A 6,383-nucleotide genomic window follows, 5' to 3' on the forward strand; every position below is an offset into this window, starting at 1 on the left:
ATGATCCCATTACTTAATGTATTGAAAGTGCTAGCCAGTGCAGTAAATGAAAGTTCAAAGTGAAATTATTATTTAGGACTACATGTTGGAAAACATTTAAGAGGGTCAACTGAAAAGCTCTTAAGAAACAATAAGATAGCATAATAGGGTACCAGGTTATAAAATTAATATTCAAACATCAGTAACTTTCTCATGTCAGAATAATAACTAATTTAAACATAGCAAAAGAAAATACCAGACTCGCAATAACAAAATAAGATATGGGAATAAACTCAAGGTTGCCTGTACCCATCAGGGAAGTGGGGGCCTTTGCTGGACTGGTGTGAATGGTGCCCCCTGTGTCTCTGAATATACCTAGACAGTTTTCAGAAACTATTTGAAGAGTGTCGTAAAACTGTGAAGAAACTAAAGTAATTAAATGAAGACAACATTGTAAAAACGCCGGTTCCTTCTGAAGTAATGTATGAACTGAATACAATCCAAATCTAAATCAACAGAATTTTCTTAGAACTTGTCAAAATAAGTGAGATAAGTCAGACAGAGAAAGATAAATACTGTATGGTATCTCTTAATATGTGGGATTTTAAAGAACTCAAAAAAAAAAAAAACAGCGGGGTGGGAGTCAGCAGGGGCTGGGGGTGGAGCAGTAGGGTTATTGCAACTAGTAGGTAAGTCCTGGAGATCTAATACACAGTACGAGGATTATAGACAACAAAACTGCATTATAAACATTAAACTCGCTAAGAGAATAAATTTTAATTGTTCCTACCACTAGAAAAAATGATAATTATGTGACGTGACAGATGTTAGTTACTGCTACAATGGCACTCATGTTACAATATAATCGTATCTCTCCCCCAAAAAGAACTTGTTAAAATTATTCTAACATGCAGAAGGTCCTGGGTTCACGCCCCAGTGGAGCCACAGTCCATGGTCTACAGCCATGCCACCCTGAACAAGCCCGACGTCTGATCTCGGAAGCTAAGCAGGATTGGGCCTGGTTACTACTTGGATGGGAGACCACCTAGGAAGACCAGGTGCTGCAGGCATAAATAATAATAAAAAAATAAAAAATAAAATTATTCTAAATTTAATTTGGAAGCATAAATAAGAATCACTGTGGAAAATTCCGAAAAACAAAAGTAATGTTGGAGGGAAGAGGACCTTTCAAATATTGATATGTTATAAAACATCTTTAAAATATCAATGGAATAAAAAAATTGATGGAATATGATAGAGTACAGAATTAGACCCCAGTAAAAATCGACATTTGATAAAGATGGTGGGGTTAATTTAATAAACTAGCCATTTACAATAAAATAAATATTGATTCCTGTTTCCCTCCTTATTCCAAAATAAACTCCAGATAGATCGAAGACTTAAATATAAAATGAACCGTAAGAGTCCAAAAAGAAACTATTTGAATAAATATATTTGTAATCTTGAAATGGGGAAGGCTTTTCTAAACATAGCCCCAAACTCAAACCGTAGGATATTTTTATTCTTTATCTTGCATGGCACAAAACACCATTTAAGAAGACAACAAACTTGGAAAAATATTTATAACACATATGGCAAGGGAATAACATCCCTAAAAATAAAAATGCTTCTCTAAATCAATTAGAAAGGAAAAATAACCCAGTAGGAAAAAACAGGGAAAGGACACAAGCAAGCAATTCATGAAAGGTGTATTTATCAAACTTTTTGTTTATGACTTCTAAGTTTGTTGTTAAACCTGGAAAGAACTTACCCACTCCAAGATGCTCAACTTTTCTAATGATGAAAGAAATACAAATTAAAACGAACAAGTTTTACTATCACTTTGAAAAATACCAATTATCAATATAAAATTGATAATAGTGTTGCCACAGATTTTTGTGTTGTCAAAAATATTAAGAAACAGGCACTTTTTATTCTCTATTGAGAGGAATATGAATTATTATTTGGAGGGCAACTTGATAATCACTGTCAAAATATTTATCGTAGTTATGCGATTTGACTGAACAACTGCAATCCTGGAACCTGCTCTCACAAAGGTCCAAAGTTTATGTGTATAAGGATTTTCACAGAAGCATTGTCCTTAGTAGTGATATATCAGAAATTACCTAAATACATATCGACATGGAATTAGGTAAGTTATGGAAATTCCATACACTGCGTCTGTTAAAAAGTAAATCCATAGGTACTGACATGGAAAGATGCCCAAAATCTATTAAAGAAAAAACAATGAGTTGCTAATGAATATATATCATATGATCTCATTTCTGAAAAGGTAAAAACACACAGGTTTTTTAAGCCCTGCGTCTGAGAACCGACTTCATTTCTTATTCACTTTGGAGAGTAACCTCTCAGAACCTATTTTCTTGTTCGTAAAGTATTACATACCTCTTATGTATGTGAAAAGGCTCAGAAGACAAAATGCATATAAAAGCTCTTTGTAAATGGAAATATACTATATAAATATATAGTAGTCAAAACTCTTTAATCATCCATATTCTAATAAAACCGATAGACCTATAATTATTATTTTTGAACTTGATAATGTAATGCTTATTTTTTTGGTCTGTATAAGCAATTCTTAAATTTTTAGTGGGTAATAGACCCCTTTGAAAACCCCATGAGCGCTTCAAACCCCATTCCCCAACCCAAATACATACACATACCAAGTTTTACATATAACCTTAAGGGTTTCATAGACACTTTCTCAAAACACAGAAATGCCCTGGGTTCCTGCTGTAAACTCTGGTCTTCAAGATGCATAAAGATGAGGAAAACGTTGCGATGCTGTTATGGATTGACTTGTGTTCCCCCAAAAGGTATGTTAAAGTTCTAACCCCGGTACCTATGAATGTGGCCTCGATTGGAAATACGGCCTTTGCAAATGTACTCAAATTAAGATGACATCGTTAGGGTGAGCCCTAATCCAACATGACTGATGTGATAAGAAGAGATACACAGAGTCATGAGGCGAGGGCACCATGTGACTTAGGGACAGCAACTGAAGTGCTGCAGCTGCAAGCGAGAAACGCCCAGGATTGCCAGCCACCACCAGAAGCCAGGAAGAGGCAAGGAAGGGGTCTCCTCTACAACAGGAGTCTCAAATCCCCGGGCTGTGGACAGGTACCTGTCCGTGGCCTGTTAGGAACTAGGCCACACAGCAGGAGGTGAGCGGCGGGCGAGCGAGCGAAGCTTCATCTGTTAGCAGCGGCTCCCCAGCGCCGGCATCACTGCCTCAGCTCCGCCTCAGATCTTCAGGCATCAGATTCTCATAGGAGCGCCGGGCCCGGATGCCACAAAGGTTGGAGACTGCTGCTCTACAAAATTAAGAGAGGACATGGTCTTGCCCAAGTACCTTGATTTTAGACTTGTAGCTTCCAGAACTACGAGACAATAAATGCCGATTGTTTAAGTCACCTAATTTGTGCAAGTTTGTTACAGCAGCCCTAAGAAACTAATGCAGATGCTATAGGTAATCAGGTGAATCTCAGATGTGGAAAAGATGCAGATTGGAAAAAGCGAAATTATCATCACTTGCAAATTATACTATTTCCTTGAGAAATGCAAGAGAATGAATGGAAAAAAACTATTATAAAAAATAAGAGAATTCAGTAAGAAAGCTGGGTACAAAATTACAGATGTCAATATATTTTATATGTACAAGCCACAACTTGTTAGACATATGGAAGGCTCCATTTACAAAAGCTATGAATAAGATAAAATACCCAAGAATATACTTCATAAGAACTGCAAGATCTTTATGCAAAACTTTTAAAATGCTACAGAAGGACTCAGAAGAGCAGCTAAACAAGTGGCAAGGCACACCATGTTCTTGAAAGACTCGGCATCAGAAAGGTATTAGTTCTTCCTGAATTAATCTGTAAATTTAATGTGGTTCCATTGAATTCCAAATGATGTTTGGAAATTAGACAAGATGATTTCAGAGTTCAAGTGGAAAATCAAACAAGAAGAGACATGAAATTCTAAAAGGAAAAATAAATGGAGAATCACCTCTTATCAACTATTGAAAGATATGACAAAATTAAAAATAGTGTAGAGCAGGCACATGAGTAGACAGATCAACAACAGAACAAGAATTCCAGAAATAAACCCAAATAAACTTTTAAGAATTTCATAAGTGACTTTTTAAAAAAGATTTAAAATCTGTAAGTAAAAGATGAACGTTCAATAAATAGGATGAAGACAACTGGGTAGCCATCTGGGGGAAAATTCCAAATGGATGAAAGATTGAAATATAAAAATCAAAAAATAATCGAAGCAGTGAGGAGACATTTTTAATGATGTCAGTGTAGAAGGTCTCAATATAACACAAGACTCAGGAGCCACATTTCAAAATTTCCTCCTCTCGATACTCGAGACGCTGTAGTCCCTACTACTATGATGGCATTTTGGTCCCTCCCCAGCCTGGGAAGGGGCCTTGCAGGGACCTCTCCCTCCAGAACGAAACAAAACAAAAATAGACAAGGAAACGTATGTTTCAGCACGGGCAATTCTACTCCCCGTTTCTAACCCCCTCAGACTCAGATGTGGCAGGACTCAGGCTGGGCCCACAGGCCCGCTGACTGGGAAGACACCCAGGGAAGGGCGGGCACAGTGGATGCTGGAGTCACCCCCTTTGCTCTCCCTCCCATGGGATGGGGGCACTGACCCTGCCGTCAGGCCATGCGACGCATGCAACACTGGAAGCTCCCTTCTCTGCTGTCCCTCTCCAGCCTTTATGTAAATTCTCTGAATCGTCTTTGCGTGGAAAATAAGTGTTTGCTTTGTTGAAAAAAAAAGGTTTTCTTTTTCGGATAGACCACTATAAGCAAAATCAAACAAACCGGAAAAAGTAAAGAGCTGCTAGAAATCAATCAAAAGAAAAACTAACAATCCAATGGACAAATAATGGAGCAAACACTTAAGAGGAAATAAATAGAAACATGTCTCTCAACCATGAAAAGATTCTCAGCCTCAAGTTTAAGGGAAAATGTTAATTAAAATAGCATAGATAAAATATTTGTCACCTTTTTTCAAAGTCAGAGAATTTGATAACTGTTTCAAGGTATGAGGAAAAAGGTAATCTCATGTATTGCTGCTGCCGGTATAAATTCATACAAATTCAATAGAGAACAATTTGGCAATATCTAATACGAATCTACAATGTACATTTCGATCCAGCAATCCCACTTGGAGTTTACCCACTGTACATCCTTGGAAATCTAGATTTCCCATCCTAGCAGAAGTCTGAAAGCTTATTCTCGGGAAAAGGCAAAACAAAGAGTTTCTGTACAGGGGATATGAAACCAAACTAAGATCACAAGTGGTATCTTGAAAATGGGGATTAAGTGAGCACGTGATCACGCAGTGCCGGGATCCCCATTCTTTCCTCCCCACTAGGCTCCCAGAACACTGACAACCAAACCTTCACTCTCCATGCAGAAATTTGAGAAAATTCTCTTCTGGAGAATCCGACGGTTCACGAGATAAAAGCGTAAGAGTTTCCTTGACAAATGGCCCACGTGTATCAGGCTACAGCGAGCCCTTAGGTCCAAAAGTCCTGAAAACCGTGTTCTCAGGTCTTCCAAACAGCTCATTAGTCCCCAGCTCTTAATTATAAGCAGACAAGCAAGGATTATCCTTGCACCCGAGAAAAGCCTCAAAATGTGAGTTTTAGAGATCAAAAAAAATAAAAAATAAAAATAAAAATGAACGGAAAAAAGCAATGTTGGAGAAAAGAGGCTATGCCAGAAACTGAAAATTTTAAAACAAAAGCCCAGATAAGGTACTGCATCCGTGACACAAAAACAGGATGACATTTTTGGAAGAAACTTCAAAAAATAAAGGCCTCTTGGGTATTAAACACATGATGGCAGGAATAAAGACACTAGGAGGGTTGGAAGAGAAAATCGTGACGGTCTCCAGAAAGAGAAACAAGACAAAGTGGGATCACAGTCGAATAAGAGAGAAGGAAGGGCCACCCTAACAGCCAACATCCAAACATAGAAGGAGGACACCATCCACAGAGTATTCGAGAAAAGTGCCCAGAACAAAAGGACATGAGTTCACGGAGGAAATAAGCCCACCAAGTACCCAGCAAAATAGGTAAAAACAAACCCATACGAGGCACAGCATCGTGCCACTTTAGAACGCTTGGGGTAAAGACAAGGTCCTACAAGCTTGGAGAGAGAGGAGGTCCCACGGAGGAGCGGAGACCAGCATGGCTTCGGACTGCCCCGCCGCTCTCCGCAAAGCCAGAGCTCAAGCTGGAACTGAGCTCCGTGACTTCGTCTCTGCATATCGTAGTCTGTCATGCGCTGACGTGTTAGAGGCAGTGCCAGGCCTGCATTAAGTTCTCAATAAAAATTCGTTAAAGGAAAGAGAAC

At 38.5% G+C, this 6,383-nt stretch overlaps 1 pseudogene; it reads left to right on the forward strand.

Annotated features, from left to right (window-relative positions):
* The first annotated feature begins 933 nt into the window (after positions 1-933).
* LOC111746167 lies at positions 934-1,049 on the forward strand (annotated as a pseudogene).
* The last annotated feature ends 5,334 nt before the right edge of the window (positions 1,050-6,383 follow it).

Source organism: Pteropus vampyrus, unplaced genomic scaffold (assembly GCF_000151845.1).
Source record: "Pteropus vampyrus isolate Shadow unplaced genomic scaffold, Pvam_2.0 Scaffold178, whole genome shotgun sequence".
In the NCBI taxonomy this organism is placed as follows: Eukaryota; Metazoa; Chordata; class Mammalia; order Chiroptera; family Pteropodidae; genus Pteropus; species Pteropus vampyrus.